At 33.8% G+C, this 26,307-nt stretch overlaps 1 long non-coding RNA gene across 1 annotated transcript in view; it reads right to left on the bottom strand.

The window, feature by feature from the left end:
* Window positions 1-26,307, bottom strand: part of LOC123653387 — a 204,630-nt gene that overhangs the window by 123,608 nt on the left and 54,715 nt on the right. The window contains exon 2 of the long non-coding RNA XR_006743088.1: window positions 13,993-14,085. This is a non-coding gene — a long non-coding RNA (uncharacterized LOC123653387). The remainder of the gene's footprint in view (window positions 1-13,992; window positions 14,086-26,307) is intronic.

Here is a 26,307-nt window from a genome sequence, read left to right as displayed (position 1 = left end):
GGATGAGGATTGCGGAAAACCGGGATGTTTAGCGCGAACTTGGGGAGGCCTATAGGCTGAACTGACCGACTGACTGACAGGCATGATTTTTTAGTTTAACTTTTAAAAAATGTAAAAAAAAATTGATAATAATTAATTATTCATTATTCACTATCAAAAACAGTATTATTACACACGACTAGTAGTTATTATTTAATATATTAAAACTAAATTATTTAATCAACCACTGAAAAAGGAATCTCAAAATTACTACATTAAAAACCAATAGAAATCTAAACAGACATACACGTGCCTCATCCGGGATCAAACGGGCGCATTCTTTCCTCACATTACGTAAAAGCCGGGTCCGTCTCAACTTAATTAAGATTCGGTAACAAAATATATAAACATGTCGACACGCACGCCCACTCTAATTTAAGCTGCCCTTAAATTTAGCGATCACGGAGACGCTGGACGCTAAATAAACGTCTTTGAGAATATTATACTCGACTAGCTTTTCCTTGTAACTTTGGTTACGTTGTGACTACAATTTCAGGACATAACAAGAATCATATTATATATTAATACGCTAAGGTTAAGATGTTTAGCTCCCTTTTTAGAAAAAAACCTCACAACTACTCCTCATAAATTATATAGTATTTTATAGATAATTGCTTAATCTGCCGGCATCGACAACTAAAGAAACTTACTATTACTTTTGTTTTCGGAAGTAAATTAATTATTTCAATTATATATATGACGGCATTAATTTTGAAACAACGTAAACATAATTCACAATATAATATATAGATATCAAATCTACTCACGTATAAATACGCTTCAGCCTGTAATATCCCACTACTGGGCATAGGCCTCTTTCCCCGTGTAGGAGAAGGATCAGAGCTTAATCCACCACGCTGCTCCAATGCGGGTTGGCGGATATATTCCCTACTTTGAGTAACGATCGCTATCAGGTGTACATGATAACAACCGGGACCGACGGCTTAACGTGCTCTCCGAGGCACGGTGGGTAGACCCACAAAGACTGCACAAACACCCAGACCACTGCAAACATCTGTATGGCCAATACAAATGTTTGTCATGTACGGGGATCGAACCCGCAACCGCCAGCGCAACAGGTTATTATTATCCATGACTGTGACCGTTGCGCCAACGCGGCGTACTCACGTTTAAATACTTCTTGTAATTTTGTAAAGTGTCAATTATTATACTTATTTAGTGCGAATTATTCGTACGGGTACAGCTAGTATATATAAATAAAACTTAATCGCCGATAGGTGTGCACTTACGCGAATATTTTCATAACGGCGGCATCAAATTTGAAAATCATTGTTTTTTTACCTAATTAGCGTCAGAACAATGTTTAGGAAAATTTAATTTACACAAAAAAATTTACCCTGTCAACTAGTTATTTATAATATAATGTTACTTTAACATATTGTATCAAGATGAAACCTACCCAGACATTTTTTTTTTTTATGTCACTAGGTCGGTAAACAAGCGTACGGCTCACCTGATGGTAAGCGATTACCGTAGCTTATAGACGCCTGCAATACCAGAAGCATCGCAAGTGCGTTACCGACCTAATCCCCAATCCCCCCAGGAGCTCTGGTCACCTTACTCACCAACAGGAACACAATACTGCTTGAAAACAGTATTATTTTGCTGTGATCTTCTGTAAGGTCGAGGTACTACCCCAGTCGGGCTGCTCCATATTTTGAGCAGGAAAGTCCTGCTGTGCCCTACCTCAGTTAAAAAATTTTCAGACTTTAAATCATACGTCCAAGAACATAAGTGCGAAAAGCGCCAAGGACTGTGAAAAGCCCGTTCAATTTCGTTTTTCGTTTTTCATTTTTCAAGATGTTGTATGACGTCAGAAGATAGATTGACAAACAATCTAAAATATATAAAAAATATTGTTTTAAGCAATACTTTCAATGCTTTTACTAATCAATAAAGAATATAAGGTTATTCTCTTAGGTCAGACATCACTTAGTTACAATTTTATTTCGAAAAATTGTATCGTCGTTACATAATAATATAAAGTGTCACAATTCATCGTAATAAATATCAAATATATTGGAACGTATAAATAAGAAAATATTACAATTATTTTACATAAAATTTTAGTTATTACGATTTTTAAAACTATAAAATGTTTAATTAATTATCATCCACTCGGGGTCAATAGAACTTTCATTGATGAAAAGTATATTTGTCAAACGTATTTGTATATTAAAACTTCATAATTAACATAATTTATTGAATTATATTATAAAGACGTATACATGTAAATAATATAAGATTCCACGTCATTATAATTTTAAGAAACTCGACTATTAATTACTATTAAAACATATATAACTTCTTATAATATGACTTTCAAAAAAAATATATATAATCGTGAAACGAAACCGATTCTACAATAAATCGTTACTGAATAAGAAACGAGTGGAAATTAATATCACGTTACAAATTTTTTAGGAATTTTTAAATTTCACACACACACACACACACACACACAATGATATCAATATTTATTTAGAACTATATACACATCTATAGTATGTTTAAATAAATGGCAAAAAAAAAACTAAAAATTTGCTGTAACACAATAGAGTAACAATTTTTTTTTAATTGCACAGTTAAGACAACATACACAGTAAAAATATCGAAGAAAAACAAAAATAAATAACATAACATTGAGGCAGGTATTTACTAAATTCGGACGGGATCTCTCGCTGCCGAGTGTCGTAAAGGCAACGCTTGACAGCGAAAGATCGTGGCAGGCGACGGTCTCCTTCTGCGAAGAGGTAATGACGCAGAAGGAGACCGCGGAGCGAGCTAGAGAGGAAGACGCCTCAGCTGGCCCACTCAGGCGCAGACGTACGGGGGCAAGGAGGAGACGGTTTGCCCACCTCCTCCTACCCTCGTAATAGTGGGGTCGGCGGACGATAGTCGGGGGACTTCGGCCGGCCGGACGATACGACGACATACGTGGCCACCCCACCATTATGCCGGGGCCCGGAGGCTTTGTCCGGGTCTACCACTGAGGCGAGGTGGCGAATGCTAGCGCCACCCCATCTCGCCCCAGCCAGGCGGATGACTGCTCACACGTGGTGGTTTTTAGTCAGTAGGAGTCTGACATAACCCTCTGGCGCCCCCGCGCTGGAGGATATCCATGATGGATTTTCCCCACGTAAAAAAAAGGTATTTACTAAATAATTAAAAAATAACTTTTTTTTAATTAACTACATTTTAGAGCCCACGATAGCCAGCTATCAATCTCGAACACTTAAAAAGCCAGAGTAGAAAGGGACATTACCATCACTCCTGGGCCGATCACTTTGACAACCGGGATGGAATACGGAAAAAATTATGTCTCATATTTTAGTCATAACTGTTTTATGAATCAAAAATAAGATTACTTTCTTATTTCTTAGGCATAGACATTTTTAAATATCTTAAAAATTTTAAATTTTACTTTTGTTTACATGTAATCGACGTGGAAACAGCTACGTTTAAAATAATAACAATTTTAATAAATATTTGAACTAAGTTATTCACACAGAACAAGATTTTTTTTTTAAATAACATACACACACCATCGTCTGTTCCTACGGTAAGCAACTTAATGCTTGTGTTATATGTAATAGCTGACTGGTATATCTTTTTTTTTATAAATATACATAGAAATAATACATATATAAATACAAATGTTACATCCAGACTTAGGGGGAATAGAGGACCCGCACTCCGCGGAAAAGAACGCTACAAACTGCGTAAACGGGCTAGTCAAAAATGAAATTATTTTATTACTAATAAAATCGCAAAGCATTATCTTGCCTAGATTCGTAAACGCTAGAATTTTACAGGAATACTTTCATCAAACAAAAAATGTATTGTGTTTCAGACTGGAAAATCTACAAGATCTTTATTCAACCTTTTGATTTATGGCGAAACAAACAAATACAATTTTCTATTTACCTGTCGACTAAATTCGCACGTCCATTACCTGTACATTAAACGGTCCCGTAAATATGAAAATGCATTAAGAAAACAATATGGCCTATAAAAAGTCTCGTGACTCCACTAGATTAATGACAACACAGCGCTCATCCTCGAAGGAACGATTTACAATCGACTATTAGCCGCGACATGTTTATTAGTGCCGCCGAAAATATCGATATAAATTATTTGAATAATACCGCACGACAGTTATAAATACTCGCTAAATGCACTCGAATTACTTACTCCATGCACCGGATAAACAATATAACTTACAGACTAACCGCTTCTAAGAATATTTTCAAATTAAGAATGGAACGAATGATTCGTGATTGAAAATTTAAATTTGGAACGTTTCACTAAATTCCATTCGCGCTCGATATGTCTATTCGTTGTTCTATTCAATAATCGTTTCGTACCGATATATCGTTACCGCTGACGTGAGTTAGCGATACGGAGATGGCGATAGAAACAATCGAATAAATATCGGTCAGGATTTATATTTATTTCGTGTCTATTCGCAGATCGAATGCCGTTGAAAGTTTAATGTGTAACACCTCTAATACTGTTTAGATTTAAATGATCTGTGTATCACGTTTTCGCGCCGAGTATTTCGGTGGATGATCGTCGGATCGATATTGCTGTTTCATTCGAGCTAAATGTATAAATGATTTTGTTTAAGGTTGATATATTTTTAATTCGAAAAACTTTTTAAAATTCGACTTTTAAGAGTTTTTGATAAATCCTAAATTAACGTCAAATAATGTGATTAGTAGCAAACGTATGTTTTAGACTGTCCACTTCGTAATAAAATATTGGTCGTGTCTGTCAGTTTGTGAAACTAATCACTATATTTTATTTATGAATGCAGAGCGATGTGTTCTGGATAGATAACATTTTGCATATTAACTTTGTATATTAATAAAATTAAGATATCATTGTTTGGATTCCTATCTAGATTTCTTTTTAAATGTGTTTCTAAAGTAGACTGATTTCTTTTGTGAATATATTTTATCTATTATTGACTTAATAGGTTATAAATTAAAAATAGAATTTCTATTTAGGGATATGCTATAGCAGTATCTAAGGGTAATTATAACTGTGCAAAGTTTGAATATAATTTAAGATTTTTTCGTATTAATTGACAGTAACTTAACCCAGCACACTGATATACTGTCAATATATATATTCTAATATATAAAATTCTCGTGTCGCGGTGTTTGTAGTTAAACTCCTCCGAAACGGCTTAACCGATTCTCATGGAATTTTGTGTGCATATTAGGTAGGTCTGAGAATCGAACAACATCTATTTTTCATCACCCTAAATGTTAAGGGAATTCCACCCCTAATTTTTTTTTTAGGATAAATTATTTATTTTTTAGTTTATTATGATTTGGCGTTAAAAAATACATACAATCCTTAATTTTCACTTTTCTACCATCAACCCCTATTTTTAAATAGCGTTTAGCGGCAAGACAACGTTTGCCGAGTCAGCTAGTATATATATATACACCTTAAAATATTTCCAACTTTTCCACGATGAATTTTCTATTAAGACGACCTTGTCGACCACTAAGTCACTAAATTCAGCGCTATTACCTACTCTAAATCTAGTCGTGACTGTTCGATTAAATTCCAACAATTTTAATAACAATACATAAAACAAAATAAATACCCAATACTTCGTTTACATAACAGACGTATTAGAAACAGCCACGCAGATAATAACAGTGGGACAGATCTAGGCTGAGACCATTCAGCCGGATTGATGCTAGGTCGGCAACGAAACGGCTCCGAGACAAACTTATAGCCAATAAAACTGGTACCGAATGTCCAACTGGCCACTGTGTTGCACGATGTCGTATTTATAGCTATTACTTCTATTCGTTACAATTATATTGTTGTTAAAGGACGATATGGCTGAGGGAAAGTCGTAGATGTCGACCAAGGATCGGGGGTTTAAAATCAGGTATAAAAATTTCAAGTAATCATGGTTTGCAATCAAGAAAACAAGAAGTGATCTGATGAAATCGTCATCATCACTTCAGCCTATCGCAGTCCACTGCTGGACATAGGCCTCCACAGGTTCGCACCAAAAATGGCGTGTACTCATGTGGGTTGCCCATAGTCACCCCCGTGGTCACCAACCCGCGTGGGGTTGGTGACCGCAGGACTGGCTTTGTCGCACCGAAGACGCTGCTGCCCGCTTCGGCCTGTGTATTTCAAAACCAGCAGTTGGACGGTTATCCCGCCATCGGTCAGCTGTTTAAGTTCCTTAATCGCCTCGTCTTACGACACCCACAGGAAGATAGGGAGTGGTTATGTTCTTTACTGCCGTAACCACACAGCAGAGTTAAAGCAGTGTCAATACTTATTCTTTTGTTAACAAAAATAAATGAAAATTGATATGACTTTTACCAGTTTTCATATTAATCGATGCCTTATTATGAAAAACATTTGGTGTCGAGGAAATGGGTTAGTAGCCATGGCCAGCAGTGGACTGCGATAGACTTAAGTGAATATTAACAGACATTATGATGAAGGAGATTATCAACTTTTTTGTTCTATCTAAATTTTATTATAATTTAAAAGTATTAGAAATAAGTTCAGCAATTAACGCGTCACTAAAGATATCGTGTGTGGCCACGCACGCAGCGATTACATTTTTACGACGACGCGACAACTGTTCACGTTCTTTTATTGACAAATAAACGATCTTTACGATCCGTACGCGTACTAAATATATTTTATTAATGATTTAATAGCTATTCTGTTTCATCGATTAATTTCATTGACTATAAATTTTGTTTACCTACCTACGTGTTTTTCTGTGAAAACTATCCAATAGTTATTTAATAAAGCTGATATTTTTGTTTGTTTTAGTGCAATCTTCGAATTAACTAGTTCGATTCGCATTATGATATTTCTCATAACAATTAAGTATATTAAGCAGTAATAACAAAGTAATGAACATTTCATTCCGGTGTATATAAAATGTTTTACGTAGTAAGCTAATTCGGGGCTAGTAGCGCGAGTGCAATCGCAGGATTCGTGTAGTTCTAAATTAAGTCTGATTTTACGATTTTATACCTAGTCCATATTATCAAAGAAACAAGTTGTTTAGACACAAAACTATAAATTACGCATTTACGTTCAGACAGACACGTTCATGTGTATTAATTAGACTATATAACTAATGAAATATTAAAATAAACCAAATATATGTATATTACTATTTAAATTTATTTAAAATTCCATTATATATTTTTTGAAAAACGAATAAAATTGATATAAAAAAAAACTTTCTCGTGAAATATTATCAAACTCGTACTAGACTAGCGTCTAGTGTAGAAGGCACCTTAATGAAAGGCGGCCACGGCTTGTAAAAGTTTACGACGGATAAAATCAGTTATAAAACTCTATGAAGCCGTAAATTTAGCGATCGGTTCGACCGTTTAAAAGACGGGTGCTATTACGAAGTACATAAATCAGGCATCGGGTAAATTCGGCCGTATTCGGACGCGTTCGGGCCCATTCGGACGCGATCGTAAAGATAAACGGTGCGTGTTTGTAAACAGTTTTACGTAGGCGACATATTTTTTTTTTGTTTCCTCTTTTATGAAGGACTTTATGATTGTAAACTGCGCGACTTTTATTGCGTTCGGTGATTGATTCGTTTTCATTTACTGCGGTGGTCAATTTTTTGTGCTAAATATCTTTGATCTGAATAAGTGTGTAGCGTAAAAAACAGCTTCTATATGAGAACAGTAATATAAACAATTTCTGTATATTATATTAATTCAACAGGCATTATTTATTACTCCTATCAGTTCAGTTGTGTCACATTTGTAATTGTAATTTTCAAGTTTCCATAATTAATGTTTTGATCATTATACACCAATATTTTAACGAATTTATTCAAATTAGTCAAGTTATCAATATTAATTTTATTAAAATTTTATTTCTTTAAATATTTCACTTCTCTCTTCATATCTTGTGAACGCATTAAATGAACATTAAGAAGACAGGCCAATGCATGTTTAATTCGAATTTTTTCTGTTTATTTCGCTCCAAATAGGGAAATTAATCACATATTTAAACAATAAAAATCACTAAATGGTCGTTACGTACACAAAGTTAATAACGGTTAATTACGATGACTTCCGCATCGACTCGCCACAAACAAATACAACGCACAATGAAACCGTATACAACATAATGACTGGCAACTCAATAAACTTAAAGGATTACCAATAAAACTCAAAGACGGTAGCGGAGAACTCGTAAAATAACAAAGGCGAACCCTTGGCTTTATGGTGGCTCGACACTTTGTGGCCAAACAATTGTTTTCTCACGTGTGTAAAAACAGGTGATAAAACCTGTGACGACGGGATATAAATTAGCCCACTGTTGGACTGTAGCTGTAAACTAAACAATTTGTGCAAGGTATAACAGCTGCAACATCAATTAACAGCTTATGAGACTGCGATATAATTATAGTGTGCGTAATAATATATATAAGTAATACCATAATGTTAAACGAAAATTGTAGCGAAAAATTTATTCATATAATTATTAAATCAATCTAATATAATAAATAATTCACCTATGCGTATTTCACTCAAACTTTGCGTCACATTTTTTTTTGGCGGTAGTGACACAAAAAAGAACATTTAAGATTTGTTCAGACGATTTCAAATATCTCAAATCATCTGTCAAATTATTTTTAATTATCTGTAATTTTCAGTACAAGGTGTCAGATTTTTTCATTATTTGAGAATAAAATTGAGCAATTTAGATTTGCCTACTTTCGTATGAAAGTCTAAAATTTATAAATAAAAAAATATTCGATAAAACAAACAACAAAGATAAAAATAAAATTACTGAAAAGCAATGCACAGCCATCGCTGATAATTATATTTGATATATATTTTTCCTAATTAGTAAATTTCACACGTGCGAAGTCAGGCTGTGTTGTCATTTTAACAACGTGTTCGACAACAAACATCCTTGATATATAGCTTTATACTACAATATCAAGATATTTATTCTACACAATATATCAAAGATAATCTCAAAATTTTACTCCTTAGGTGACACTAGTTTGTAACAAAATTTTGCCAAGACGAAAATAACTTTCGTTATTTTCATTCCTATCTAAACCGAATAAATAAAAAGTTCAACATATTAAGTATGATTGGTCTTTTAAAAAAAATCAATGAAAACCTACTTTACGAAACCTACTTAGATATTCCAATCATTTAAAACATAAGAACTCTATTTTCAAAACACAACAGGGAAATGTCCCGTATCTCAATAGTGTCAGTAACAATTCTGTGACAATTATATTTAGTAAATGACAAATATTAAGTCTATAAAACGAATAAATCGACTAATTTACGGCGCAGTTACCGTTCTATTACCAGTCCACTAGCGAACACTCGACATAAACATGTCACATCACCGGCGAGCACTTGTCTATCATTAGTTCTAGCGTCGGTTGACAGTTGTCTGTTATTCACGCTAGATGTCGCTAATAATAGTTAAGCGATTAATAACGATGTTGACGCTGTCTTATGATTGTTTATTAATAGACCGCATGTTTTAAAGTTACCAGTAAACGTCGTGTTATGTTTTAACACACTGTAACTTACCAATAACTTTATTATCGAAATTATTGTAAGTAGCTGAGAGTTTAATACTTTCTAAATTGATTAATATTCAAGGAAAATCTGCTTTGTATAGGTATACAATATGCAACGTAACATTCTCAGGCTAAAAAAATGTACTTGATATCTAATTAGTGTCTATGAAAGTTTTAAGCCTTGTTTCACGAGTTGTGGATAACGCTATTTGACGGATAACGATATCCAACAGATAAAAGGTTTGGTGAACTGTTCTTTTTCACCATCGTATTATACATTTTTGGCATATTCCTATTCGCATATGTGAATCTATAAGTTGTAGTTTCTTAATTGAGTAGAAACAGTTCCTAACGTCCTATTCTACCTCCTGCTGTTAAAGTCTAATCGTAACTTATTTGCAGGATAAAATCTATCCAGAACTGGTGAATCTGACCCTTATTGTAATAAGTAACTAGTAACTTGTATATAGCTAAAGTAAAAGTAAGGCAGGTTAATAACAGGTGTATAACTAAGATCTCATGATAAGCTAGAAACTACGCGATGAAAATCAGTAGCGACAATATTAAAAAGCCGTTTGTTACTACCAATCCGACTTGAAACGTTCACTTTCTCAAAACATTGCCTTTTACTTTAAAAAACCCTTATGACTCTAGTATTTAATGTATGTTCAAAATTGAAACTTCCTTTAAAAACACATTAGACGCAATTTCAAAACATCAAGACACCGATCACAGTTTTAAAAGCGTTACACTTTAAGGGATCATAAATTAAAAACACTTAGCCTACACGCAAATATAAATTAAAAGCAAGTTTTTATCAAGTTCCCCAGTATTTTGACGAACAAAAGAAAGGAGAAAGCGGGAGGCCTGTAATTCGAGCCCGCAGAGAGTCATAAATTTGCCTAAACTTGCGTTGCACAGTTTTTATTGCTACGGAGTCATTGTAGTTCAGTTACGCTGATTAGGACGCAGCTGGGCCGTTGAAAGTTATGGTATGAGAAGCATTTAAAAATTGTAAACAGATAGCGTTGAAAGTATTCAATATCTTCAAATCCGTCGACTTGTTTCGAATATTTTTACGCAATCGTTTTTAAAATGTTAAATCGTAACAGTTACTCGTTCTAGGGAATATTACTATTATGTATCTATAGGTACTTGAACTAAAAAATTATGGACTTGCACTTTGGAGACGTAACATTATTCAAAAATAAAAAAATAAAAACTTATTTCAATTAGGTATCACCTTTGAAAATTTACAAGAACATAATTATTATATAAATTACTAGCTACTAAAGACGGACATTGCCACATGGAATATCAAAACAAATTAACTAATACTGAAGTAAACATTTAACTGAATATAATTAATGTATTAATTTACGGTTCAGTTTCTTCCGCTACAGGTAACTGTCGATTGCGTCGACGTTGCACAACCGGCGGTCTAGTGGCCACTCTCGGAATCGCCCGCCCTGCGCATTTACACCCATTACGACTGACAAAAACGCGTATAATAGCAAAAATAAATATTATTTATCGCTTCACGGTGGCTTAGTTCCATACAAAGCGACCTATGAGTTATTACACCGTATTACATTTGTGTTTTGTACCGCGTTTTTTTTTTATTCTATAGTCGTAACTTCATATTTATTGCCAGTTCTAGTTGAATATTCAAAGTTGTCACGTCACGGTGCCGCATTCGATTTGAATGCGCTTATTTCGGGGCCCGAAATACCATTTTTAGCGATTATCGACCTTATCTGCTAAACGATAAGAAATAATTGTCGGCAAATTGTAACTTTGTTATAAAAACTCACGTTTGCTGTTGATACGTATATTTATATTTGAGTGAATAATGAACCGTGGAATGATTAGTTCGTAATAGTGATGTTATTGCGTGAAAGATATTCTTGAAAATTAATAAATTTATTCAAACGGATGCCCTTAATACGTTCTCGCATTTTAATAAGAAAAAAAAAGGTTGAATGAGTAATTACAATTTGCATGGAATTAATAAATGTTACAATTGTTTTGATATCGAGTTTACCGTGTGAAAATATATAATTTGTACTAAAAAAAATGTTTTAACTGATTTCTATCTTACCCATAAAATAATGAATATTGAAAATTGATCACTATGATAGACACGTTTATCGTAGTTTATCAATTTAAAATATATATATTTAAATAAATTGTAGGCCTACGCTTCAGGCTGTAATATCCCACTACTGGGCATGGGCCTCTTTCCCCATGTAGGAGAAGGATTAGAACTTAATCAACCACGCTCCTCCAATGCGGGTTGGCGGATATATTCCCTACTATGAGTAACGATCGCTATCAGGTGTACATGATAACAACCGGGACCGACGGCTTAACGTGCTCTCCGAGGCACGATAGGGAGACCCACAAGAACTGCACAAACACCCAGACCAAGCCTTAATAAGCTATTACAATTAATTATTATACATATTATATAGATGTCATATATTTTATATTGTTTTTACCAGAACAATAACCAAGATCAATATTAATCAGACAGCAAAACATAATCAGTTCTAAAACAAATACTATATAAAAATAGGTAAAAAAACTTTTTAAGTTAAACGGTTTTATGTTAAACATACATTGCAATGTTTAAGATAAATGTACTAAAAACCAAAAAATAATAAAATAGATACAGTCGTGGGAATTATAAACATATGCATAGACTAGACTAAAATAAAACCGTGGGGCACGTCAATTGTCTACAATCGTTGATTAAAATGTTTGTTCTGTAATGTTACACTATAATTAGGCAGTTGTTCAACCGACAACGATGGACGTGTGATAAGTAGGGCTAGAATGTGGAAACAAGCTAGCAAGCTCGATTATAAGCGAGTTTTAGGGTTTCATAGTGGTGAGCGAGTAGTACTTTTATCATATGTTTTGTCGATTAAAGACAAACTACGAGCAGTGAAACGATTCCTCGCCAGCCAGCAGTGTGAATGTCCAACGATAAACTAGTTGAAACATCTCTTTTATTTATATGGAGTGTATAACTATTGGAATTTCCATGAGCAAGAAAATAGTAAGTAATTTCCTCACCGTCTGCGGGCCGACTGCCTATTTTAACGACGAATTAAACGATTCTTCTATCGCACATTAAGTCGATAATTTGTAGACAATTGACGTGCCCCACGGTTTTATTTTAGTCTAGTCTATGCATATGTTTATAATTCCCACGACTGTATCTATTTTATTATTTTTTGGTTTTTAGTACATTTATCTTAAACATTGCAATGTATGTTTAACATAAAACCGTTTAACTTAAAAAGTTTTTTTACCTATTTTTATTTTCTAGTTTTTAGTTTTTATTTCGCATTCTGTTTAATTCATTTAGTGCTTCATTATTGCAAGGCCCATCTTAAATATTGAGGATGTATAGTGCACTGTATTCTTCTTGTCAAGCCCTTTTATTTGATACCCATATTGGTGGGATTGATAAAAAATTGTTATCAGACATTTGGTAGCGGCGGCCAGCTTAATTTCAATTTTGCATAGTAAATTGTATTCTACTTGTTGAGACCTTTCATTTGATACCCATGTTGATGGGATTGATAAAACCTAAGTTATCCGCCATTTTGTAGAGGCCGCCATCTTGGATTTTAATTTTATATAGTACATTGATTATACTGGTTGAGCACTTTCATTTGATACCCATATTGATGGGATCGATAAAACCTACGTTATCCGCCATTTTGTAGCGGCCGCCATCTTGTATTTCAATTTTTTATAGTATATTGTATTCTGCTTGTTGAGCCCTTTCATTTGATACCCATATTGATGGGATTGATAAAACCTACGTTATCCGCCATTTTGTAGCGGCCGCCATCTTGGATTTCAATTTTTTATAGTATATTGTATTCTGCTTGTTGAGGCCTTTCATTTGATAACCATATTGATGGGATTAATAAAACATAAATTATCCGCCATTTTGTAGCGGCGGCCATCTTGAATTTATAATGATAATGAATAAACATAATTGTATTGTCACCAAAATCCAAAGTGTATACAAAATTTCAGATTAATCGGTTGACAGGAAGAGGGTAAAATTTGAATTACTAAATTTGACCCAAGAAAGAATAAATAATAAAAAAATAAAACAAACGGGGTGAGCTAAATAAAACCGTTTAAAAATAAAACAAACGGGGTGAGCTAAATAAAACCGTTTAAAAATATACCTCGTGCATAACGATAGTTACTGACAGTCAAAAAAATTAACAGAAGTATAAATAGCTCATCAATCAATCATTCACATAGACTATATGATCGAATGGTATGGTGGTATGGTCTGGTAGGCTTACCGTTTTCGTTAGTGTTGAACCAGCGGTAGGACGGTCGCGGCTGCTGCTTAGAGCGCATCTCTAGCGCCTCCCGCGCGTCTCGCCCGGACTCATCTGAAACCAAATAAAAATATCATCATATTAATTCCATTATTACGTACCGATTAATGGTTACCGTAGCCTCGAGACGCCTGCAACACGAGAAGTATCACTAGCGCTTTGCCAGTCCTTTTCCAGGAGCTTTGGTCACCTTACTCACAACTACAACACAATACTACTTAAAACCAGTATTATTTAGCTGTTATCCTCTATAAGGTTGAGGCACTTGTCCAGAACATTTCGGGCAGGATATCTACGAGTAATATACATTTGTGCACTACATCCAGTAAATTATAATAGATCGACGATCGATTGCCGGTGGAGGTTGGATAAGGATTGCAGAGAACCGGTATCTTTAGAGCGAGCTTGGGAAGGTCTATGTCCAGCGGTGGACAGCGATAGGCTGAAGTGAAATGTGAAGTAAATTTAATTATATATTTATGTATTTGTAATTTTATATAAAACGTTTGTTGTTGTAAGCAAGTTGATATAGAAGAGGTATATTGTGCTTTATACGAGTATACGTGTGTCGAGTTTTAATTCCTTAGCGAATGAACAATTTAACCAATGGAGTAATGAAAAACAAATTAATATACCAACTTAAATATATGTTATTTGTATCTAAATATTTCATAAATATTTATATAACCTTTACTATTATTATTATCATTTTAAATATGTTATATTACCTTCCAAATATACCGTTAATTATTTGTAATTTAAACTTCCAAAGGGTATTCGTCAGTTTAATATGAAAATAAGTTTTTTTTCTTTTTTGTTTTTCGGTTTTATCGTCTCGTTTGTTTTGTTTTACTATCCTTATTTTCACATTTGATAATTTAATTTTAAACGGATGGATAGTCGAAATTGGCTTTTATGATAATATTTTTTTATATATATCTTTTTCTATGCTGTGTAACATCCCTAATAAATAAATAAATAATTTTCGATATCTTTTATTTAAGAATAATAGAATTAAAATAACGTTCACGTAACAAAATATATAATAGAAATTTGTAAAATACGAATTGTAAAGAAAAATTAAAAATATACTCAAATTTTTGCCATCTATTAAAAATATATGAAAAAATGAAATGAGGTTCGATTATTATTCTGATATAAAAATGTTGTATATGTGTGGAAACCCCACAGTTCGTTATGATTTTAAAATCTTTAAAAATTATGTTTCATTTTTTATTTACTCTATACCTACTACTTTACATACTTATATATATATATATATATATATATATATATATATATATATATATATATATACGTGGGTACAAAACCTTTTGTTACTTTTCAATGTATTGATACTAAGCTCTAGATGATTTTAGTATTGTGTAGGGTATTTTCCTGCCCCAATAAAACCTTTAAATAAACTTTAAAAAAAAAATACCAATTATTAGAGTAAAACTTCTTTACGCAAGCTTGACTTGGGGTAAGCTGGTGAATGCGTGACGAGAGCGTTACGGAAAATGTGATCGGGCGAGGCGAATTGAGCAAGAGAGAGCGAGCGAGCACACTTTTTTCTCTCTTTCTATCATAGCCAGTCACGTTTCGTGTATCTAAGACACAGTGCATGCCTGCACTTTTTTTCACCTATAAGCTAAACAAGTTCGTCGTGTGGTCTAAGGTACACTCGTTTTTTATTATTATTTAACAATAAATTTATAGTATAACCTTTAATCCCACATCAAATGGGATCGTATCATCCAACGCTAGCCTGTTCGTACAACCAATTCAATTGTCAAAATAAATTCTCGACTAAAAAACATATTTAAGTGTCTATCGAGATTAAGAACGCATTAAATACATATAATTTTAAGTTGGAAACCGATGAATAAAACTAAAAGTATCAAGGTAAGCTCGAAGTATGTCCGTATTTAAAAAAAAAGCAACCGTCATTAATATGAGGCAAGACAAGGCAAGATATTGAAAACAAATCTAACGTAACCGTATAATACGTTATATTCAACCTTATCATGTAGAACATAAGAACGTGACTGTACGAAGAGATTGTTTATATTTATAGGTAAAAATCTCGGAACTCGAGCGATATGTCACTGAATTTATGAGCGGCGAGCGACATGTGACGTTTCCCGCGTAGGGTTACCAATTTAATCAGAACGGATTCCGGGACGAATACTTACAATATTAAAAAACATCACAATTTAAAAATGGAACGAATTTTAAAACAATTGATGTAAATATTAACGAATAAATAAAGTATAATAAAATTTCAGCGCTATCCCGCTTTTTTCGTGTCATGCCAGCCCTGGTCCCGGTGATTCGTAAACGAAATAAATTCGATATCAAACACACAATGTCGTAACGCGATACGCTGACGCGATGCAATCATATGTCCCGATTTATGACGAGTCGTAAGGTACCTTTGTTCGCCTTTTGATTAATACGTTTTTATTAATAAATAATACATAATAAAACGTTGCAATAGTCGAGCTCTTTGTGTTTATTATTATATTATTAATATGAACAACTTTATTTAATCGGTATTTGAAACGAATTTTATTGTATGTTTGTGACACGTGATATTTTATTTTATTGTAATTAACATTCCAATATAACGTCCATTAAATAAGTAATTTTTTTGTCGTATTTGTATGTATGTAGATATATGTAAAGAGAACGTATAATACATATATACAAAACGTTTACCTTTATTTAAAACTAAATTCAAAATATGAACTAAGTTTCAGAGGCTTAAAAGAAAAAAAAGTATGTATGTACTGTATGTGTATGTAGTACTTATGTACAAACATAAGAAGCTATACTTCATTGGCTAGTTAACTTCACGTTGCTAACTTCGATTTGCGAGTAGTCTCGTCTGACTGTGTGTATATTTCTTCTGACTCGTACGAAAATACCAGGTCAAATTTAATCACGAAATTATCACTTTGAATCTTAAATCGAGAATAATCAAATTGTGTGTATAAAAAAATCACACAAAAAAACAACTGTTAAAATCTGACGCAATAAAAGTATTTATTACTCCAAACACGATAACTTCATATGTTGAAAATAAATCAAGCGAATTTCGAAAGTAATATAATTTAATTAGAGCGACCGTTAAAGGTCCTTAAACGTATCGGTACAAGAAATCAATTCAAATCATTTTAATCTGACTCATATTTATCCATTTAAAATTTTTTTAATTGGAAATATAAAATATATGTGGAAATACGAGTAAAGTTTTATTATAATTATATAATTACACTTAGTGTAAACCTCGATTCAACACGCGTTATTTTGAAGAAAAAAATTGCTTTTCTCGGCAAATGATCTATCCACCACAAAAATAATTTTTACGTTTAAACAAACAAACTTTTCAGTTTTATAATATAAGTATTTTTCTTAAATATAACTAGGTCGACAAACAAGCGTACGACTCACCTGATGGTAAGCGATTACCGTAGCTTATAGACGCCTGCAACACCAGAAGCATCGCAAGCGCGTTGCTGATGACGCCATTGCGTAGCAAGAAATAATCTGCTCACAATCTGGAGCAGTCCAACTGCCAGATAAATAAATACCTACCATAACCTTACAAGAAGATCACAGCAAAATAATACTGCTTTCAAACAGTGTTGTGTTCCTCTGTTAAGGTGACCAGAGCTTCTGTGGGGATTGGGCGTAGAGTCGGCAATGCACTTGTAATGCTTCTGTTGTTGCAGGTGTCTATAAGCTACGGTAATCGCTTACCATCATGTAAGGTCAGCCGTACGCTTATAAAAACAAAAATTAGGTATCAAAGCCCCAACGGTTGCCACATCCGATTGCTCGATCCACCCTCTGCACTAACTTTTTATCATATAATTCATATTTATCTGTATTCTACATTAAGCTTTTGTCAAACTTGTCACGTATATATCGCTCTATGAACTATTTCCATACGCTTGTTTGCCGACCTAGTTGTAAACGAAAAAAGAAATAAAGAGTAGTACCGCCAATGCAAAATCTACACAAAGTTTTTAAGTATCTACACAATACACACACGGTCGTCTGTTCCTAAAGTACGCAAGTTAATGCTTGTGTTATAGGTAACAGCCGACTGGTATAGCTACATTTTTTTTTCGATAAACATACATATAAATAATACATATATAAATATATAAAGAAATATACATATTACACCCAGACTCGGGGTGGAAATCGACCCCACAACCCTCGGAGCAGAAAGCAGGGTCACTACAAACTGCGCCAACGGGCTAGTCTAATTTACGACATTAAAACAATGTTTTATTAAATATTTTATTATAATAGGAAACATAAATAATAATATTCAAAATAAATAAAAACGACAACAATATTACGCACGCATTTGAATGGAAACGACTGTGGTATATGATATAATTGTTCGTTTTATTGACTCGTAAAAATGTTAAGTTATATGTCTGGATGCCCGCTGCGCAGGTATTAACACAAACTATCACCTCCGCCTTAATCTATACTAATACAATAAGGCTGGATGTTTGTTTGTTTATTTAAACAGTTAAGCGGTTGTTACGAGTGTGATTACTATTTGTTCGTGTTATAATATCTGTTCGTTTATTGTTATACCCTATTAAAAATCAACGCGAAGTATAGTAAAACATAGGAAAGATGTCTCGAGTTGTAATTAATTATATAAAAACAGTGTTTTAGGAAATTGATGAGTAGATTATTAATTTTTGTTACTCTTTAACACGTCATTTATTTTCTCGCAAACGAAAAAAAAACCGACTTCATTTATATCGACCAGTAATAAAACGTGGATAAGGGAAAAAATAGTGAAGTAGTTATTCATTAATAGAGATAAAAAAAGAAAAGTACTGTCGAAAAGTACTGTCTGATATCAAAAAAATTTGACGACAACGATTAAAAAAAAGGATCAAAAGTACAGTCGAATTGAGAAACTCCTCCTTTTTTTCAAGTCGGTTAAAAAATTATACAATTGATAAAGATAAAATATCATACATCATCATCATCATCATTCATCATCATTTCAGTCTATTGCAGTCTACTGCTGGACATAGGCCTCCACAAGTTCGCGCCAAAAATGGCGCGATCTCATATGTGTTGCCCATAGTCACCACGCTGGGCAGGCGGGTTGGTGACCGCAGCGCTGGCTTTGTCGCGCCTAAAACGCTGCTGCCCGTCTTCGGCCTGTGTATTTCAAAACCAGCAGTTGGATGGTTATCCCGAAACGGTCGACTTTATAAGTTCGAAGGTGGTAGTGGAACTGTGTTATCCCTTAGTCGCCTCTTACGACACCCACGGGAAGAGAGGGGTTGGCTATATTCTTTAATGCCGTAGCCACACAGCCATAAAATATCATTCGTGGATAGTTAAAAGTAGTAAGAAGTACATAGATTTAGAATGTTACATAGGCTTTTCACATCGATATTCCCATAGGATCGAAAGGCCCCTTTGCTGCTCAAAGCTGTGAGGTGCAACTGTAATGTTTATTGAAACGCTAAAAAGTTTTAGGAATATATCGTGATAGATTAGAATGCCATATTTTAAATGTTTATCCTGCAAATTATTTATTTAACGAGATTCTTTCTCAAGGTTGAAATGCTGGTGTTTGTCATAAAATGTCTAACTCTATAGAACTTAGATTTGAAAACTTGAAATTTGAAAATTTGATTTGATTTGATTACAAAACCTATTTCAAATTTGTTTTTCCCGTAGAATTAAAATAATTTTAAGTTAATATGGCTTATATAAAATACAAATGAACGTTAAAAATTGAATTTTGCCAAACAAACGTATTTTATTAGGACCACTTGCTGACCTCTTAAAACATATGTCGCATATTATTACTAATAACATTTTTATATAATTTTATAATGATTATAACATATAATGATAATAATAATATAAACTGGGGAAGTAAGACCTTACAGAAGATCACAGCAAATTAAAACTGCTTTCAAGCAGTGTTGTGTTCCTATGATGACTAAGGAGAGGATTGGGGTATGGGGCGGCAACGCGCTTGCAATGCTTTTGGTGTTCCAGACGTCTATAAGCTACAGTAATCGCTTACCATCAGGTGAGCCGTACGCTTGTATGCCGTTGAACTAGTGTTTATAAAAAAAATGTATAAAAAACAAGAATCATTTGTAATCAGTGGCTATGAACTAATTAATACCAACACTTTCTTTATCGCTTTTTAAATATAAAAAAAATATATATTTATATTTATAATTTATTCCACAACAACATTCATTTATTATGTATTATTCATTTAATTGTTATACATTTATTTATACTGAAGGTGAAGCTTACATGTGTTTAAGCTGATTACGATTAATTACATTTTAAATAAAATTTAATGGAACATTTCAATTATTATTTATTACAAGTTTTTATTGATTACATTTTTTGTAAATTGTTGACAAATACGAGTCGAAAATGCGCTGAAAGTATTCCATGTAATGTCAGAACTTGTATTAGAACGTCGAAGAAAGTATTGTTTGTTCGGGTCGGGTATTAACTATCACTAAATGATTTCAAATACCGACTAATGAGAGACATTACTGTGATAGTACTTGCGACCTATGTTTGAAACGTTAATTAAACAACATCATGTAAACGAGTTTTAAGCTTTCTAATTTATTAATAAATTAATTATTGCTACATTACTTAACTGCGCAAATTTATTAGCTATTAATAAAATAGTTACTCTACTGAAGAGGCTAAGTTTAAAGATGCGTAAGCAGCATCCGCTTGTTTGACAGTAAAACCTCATTTTCATTTTAAATACATGTATATTTTTGCAATGTATACATCGAAAACTATTCGAGTAATATCCCACTGCTAGGCATAGGCCTCTTTCTCCATGTATGTATGAGAAGAATTTGAGCTTAATCCACCACGCAGCTCCATTGCGGGTTCACGGATATATTCTCTAGTATGAGTACCGATCGCTATCAGCTATTTACGATAACACTCAGGACTGATAGCGTGCGTGCTCTCCGAGGCACAGTGGGGAGACCTACAAGGGCAGACTTCCAAAAAAAAAAAAACATCTGTATGGCCAATGAGAATGTTTTATCGTGTGCGGGGATCAAACCCGCAACCGCCAGCACAACAGCCACAAACCAGTGCTAAACCAAAACAAATTCGAATCGATGTATTTCTTGATGTCGCCTCACTGAATCCATCGTTTTTACAGTATCTTGAACATACAACAACTGAATTAAAAGCTTAGGAAGTCCTACATGAAATTTAAAACTGCATCACACGCAATGAAACCAAAAATTTTAACCTAACAAATTTACATCTCGAAATATCATCCAAAATCATTTGGTTAGTTGAGAACCCGCGTCAGTACAGACTGGCGTTAGTTTGGATTTTCGTCAAAACTGCCAGTTTGTTGGCCGACTTCAGAACCTACTCATATTTGGTTAGAAGATTCCATAATCAGATATTACGTTTTACCAATTACATTTAATACAAAGTTACCAATCGCGATTGAAGCTCATCAAGGCAGGTGCCGTTTAGGGGCGCCATATCGACTGTCAAAAACTTGTAAAATATCGCTTCAGCCGAGTACAGTGTGCCACATCGAGCAGCGGTTTATAGTTCTTCTGGCCTAGATCTTAGAGGTCAAATTTCGATTACGATTTCTGTGTGGGGCGTTGTTAAGAGCCGCGGGCGTCGCGTCCCTCACAAAGATATCTTGAAGATTTATACGGTCGTCTACAATGGCGAACGTTTTAATTCTTTTCATATGCGACAGATTTATGCACGGACAGATGCAGGCCCGGCAGATAGCGTTTGACACCCTGCAATGCGAGTCGATTCTGGTGGCGTGTCTGTGAGTTATATTTTGATTTGTATATATTTACAATGTACGATCCCGCTACGCCGGTGTCTTGCTGTGAGCTTCTCTTGAAAGTTTTGTCACGAAGGTTTCGATTTTGATGTTATATATTTTGATAAGCGAAAGATGAAACGATATCATCTCGTAGTTTACAACGAATAGAAATAAGTAGATTTATAGATTTTTTCTTAATAACAAGGTTCAAGATTCAAAGTTCAAGTAAAGTAACTTTGCTATATAAAATAGGAACATATTTCTTAATATAAGAGCTAATTTCCAAATATTGCATTCAACCTGTATCATCTAACTGCTGGGCATAGGCCTCTTTCTCCTACTGCGCTGCTCTACTGCGGGTTGGCGGATATGATCCGTATTATAAGTAACGATTGCTATCAGGTAGTTATTATAACAACTGGGACCGATGGCTTAACGTGCTCTCCGAGGCACGGTGGGAAGACACACAAGGATAGACGTCCAAACCGGAACGAAATATTTGTACCAATACGAATCCCTGCATATCCATCCCGAGCGGATATCGAACCCGCGAACCGTCAGTATTTGTGGTTGTTATTACATAATAATTTCGAAGTTATATATGAAATTCGAAGTATAGTATAATTAAATTACCTTTACTTTAACCAAAAAATCTTCAACTAATTATTTATCAAACAGCTCGCTTTCAGCCACAGCTATCATATGACCAACACAATCAGCCAAACAGACATGCTTAATCCCATTTCAGTCATCAAAGCGATTCTAATTTCGAACTACATAAATAACGTCCATGCTTTGTAGGATGACAAGAAAGTGCAAAAAAGAGCGTCAAGGGAGAATTTTTCACAAGCAACAATACGTTGCACGGCCAAAGCCGGGCCCATTGATAATGTCGCTTTGTCGTCTTTTGTCACATTTTCGGGAATTCGGGCGACTTGTATTGTTTTTATTGTGTGTACAACTATTGTCGTTTGTGCAATATCTTGCGGGATATGCTCCGAGCGGAGATGCAAGTCGGTTTTTTTAGCTGTTTATTTTTGTAACTAGCTGTTTGTTACTCTCGATTTCGTCTGCGCTGTGTCAACAATTTGACAAATATTCTTTTTCGTTCTTAATACTTTTTATAGCCATATTGTGATTACATGTTTGTTATTAATGTAATTTTAAATAGGCTTAAAATTATTCTTAATGTACACCAAAATACAGACATATTAAGAAAGACACAATACAAGATGTACAAAGTCGATCTTATCGCTAAATAGCGATTTCTTCCAGATAATCTTTGGGTACTGGACACGATACAGTAGCAGCGGTTAGAGGTGTGCACAAATTAAGGAGGAATAATCAATAACAAATAGACAAAAAAATATATTTGAGATTTCCTAATATTTGAGAATAATTTAATTACTAAAACTTTTAACTGCATTAGACTGCATTTTTTCGTTAGTCAATTAAAAATATTAATTGATATTTATTACACACCAATTATGAGTAGAATAACACAACAAGGTAATATAGTTAGGTAGATATTTTGAGTCAGTTCTTAAAATAAAACTTTCACCCATCAATCGACCTCATCCAGTCGGCGATTGTTCACGACTGACATATTTATTGGCATATAAATTTATCACCTTACATGTAATTATACACAACGTTTTAAGCGAGATCGTTTAAATCGTTGATTATGAACCTGAGAAACTTGGTGTACGTTTCAGCCTGTAATATCCCACTACTGGGCATAGGCCTCTTTCTCCGTGTAGAGAAGGATCAGAGCTTAATCTACCACGCTGCTCCAATACAGGTTGGTGGATATATTGAGACCATCTGTACCAAACACCTGTATGGCCAATACAAATGTTTGTCATATGACAGAATGCGGGGATCGAACCCGCAACCGCCAAGCACAACAGGTACAATCCATGGCTGTAACCGTTGCGCCAACGCGGCGTCGACTTGGTGTACCTACTAGATTTATGTTGCTAAAGTGGCAAACAAATGTCACATAAAACACATTGTAGACAAACTTTTTTGTGGTGGGAATTCTGGGTTTTGAAATCTATTAAAGCATTAATGACAACAATGGCGACGTAATGCTCTTCCAATATCGTATAAAATAAAAAGTAAAAAATTAAAGCATCTCGTATAGTAAACACAACTTACATACGATTGGAACTCTTCAAACAATGGGATAAAGCACGCAGTGTATAGTAAATAGTCAGCGTGACTTATAATCAACGATTAAGGGTATTCCTGAGACAGTTTGATTTGGCACCTTAAAAGGCCTTAAAGATATGTAACACAACCAAGATAAGTACCTATCCTTCATTATGCACCAGAGAAATATACTTTTTTTTTTATACAATGATAGGCTTGCGTTTGACCACTATTTCACCTGATGATAAGTGACAATGCGGACTAAGATGGAGCACGCTTACCTAGAAAAAAACACTTTATATCGAAGATTTTATATGAAATACTTTTTTATCTATAGATGCTACAAATCTGGCTGTGTAATTATCAACATGAAAGTATTGAAAGTTAGATTAACGTACTTGAATTACAAATATAACATATACTTTGAAATATATACATATACTTTGTCGATGAAACTATGTACAGAAACGTAGACACGATTTATTATTAGTATAGATAATATTGTGTACAATAAGATTTATGGGTGAAAGTCAATTTGTCTGACTCTTGCTAAGCTTTACTTCTAACAATTACATGTCCCACTTTCTTAATTAACTGGTGTTCTGTATATACTAGTTTTAGTATTTAGTATAGATGGACGTACTTCGCGGTTACACCTGTTTTTATTTTTTGTTAATAATTTATTAACTCTAAATGTAATCAAATTTTGTGTTTTCTTCTATGATAGTTGCGTTTGTAGGTAATGTCATACAAAAACAATTATTTCTATACCCCGTTTCTGCTTATGACATTAGTATTAAAATATTGTGGGTTATTCTATGATCACAGAAAATATCTTTATGATAATCAATGAAGTTTCCAACATTTCTTAATCTAAACTCATTAAGCTATTCAAATAAACAAATACTTATAAAGCGAAACGAATCCAAATCATTTATTAATATTTATTTTATGATAAACTTTAATTGAATCTCCGAATCGACATCGACTCAAAGTCGAAAAGTAAGTATGCCGTCCATTTGCCGCGCGAACGCTTCGCAATGGCACCGCCGCCATTTTGAATATACATACATTTTGACAGCTCCCGCTTTGACAGACGACATTTAATTACCGACCCCTCATTACCTGGGTATTGACGGATATTGATATCTCGTTATTTGCACTTGACGATACGATATCTGAACGATATATCATTTAAAAATTATTTCGATCGGTAAAGTTTCGTAAATTCTTGATTGAAAATTCTAATTTTTAATAAAGATTTAGCGGAAATTAAATATTTTATACTTAAGTACAAAATAATTAAAAAATTAATCAAATTTACGAAGAGGTAACCTGTAGATATATCATTCATTAGCAGACACTCATAAATAAAATTTGAAAAAAATACGCAGTCAATTTAATACAATCAATGTATGAAAATTAAAGCTAATCAAGAATTTAATTTAAAATCTAAGTCAATTTCTAAGCAACTTAAAGATCCAAAGTGTCACATGTTTAAGACTAGAATCGTATCGTATTATCGTATAATGTAAACGGATTAATGTAAAGCTTTCGTCCGAAAATTGCAGTTAATTTGACGTCGAATTTTTAATAATAAGGCCTTAATTAAAATATCCGTAACGCCCGTGATTAATACGAGCCGTCCGTGTGTCATGATTAAAAACACGTCAAAGAAATAATGTTTGAAGGATTTCATTTTCGTAGTCGTTCGTAATTTTTATTAAAAAGCTATATAATTTTAAAGGCAGTCGATAATAATGACACGTAATATTATATGGAGCTGTTACAAAAGTAGCTGAAAAAGTTTACGTGACACATAAGTTACAAATAGTATCATCAAGAGGAAAACAGGCTCTGGGGGTGATGGACGTGCGAGTACGTTCGCGAACTTGTGGCTCGACGACCTTTTTCGCTGGTGTGTCACCCTAAGTACGCGTAATTTAAAACCGCCGAGTAAGTTCGTTGGCGATCCGACAAGTTTGAAATTTTGCTCGTAACCCGCCTCCGCTCGTACGTGTGGCAGCACTGCGAGCTGCTAGCCGCCATTTTTAACCGACTTCCAAAAAAGAAGGAGGTTCTCAATTCAATTGTATTTTTTTATGTATCTCAGAAGTTTTGACTGGGTGAACCGATTTTCATGATTTTTATTTTAATTGAAAGGTGGCGTGTGTCGTGTGGTCTCATTTAAGTTTGATTACGATCTAACAAATAATTTTTGAGTAACATCTAATTATGCATATTTACTTGATTGT

The sequence above is a fragment of the Melitaea cinxia genome, chromosome 5 (assembly GCF_905220565.1).
Source record: "Melitaea cinxia chromosome 5, ilMelCinx1.1, whole genome shotgun sequence".
Lineage (NCBI taxonomy): Eukaryota > Metazoa > Arthropoda > Insecta > Lepidoptera > Nymphalidae > Melitaea > Melitaea cinxia.
Note: the sequence above shows the minus strand (reverse complement) of the source record. Positions and strands in the feature narration are given on the sequence as shown.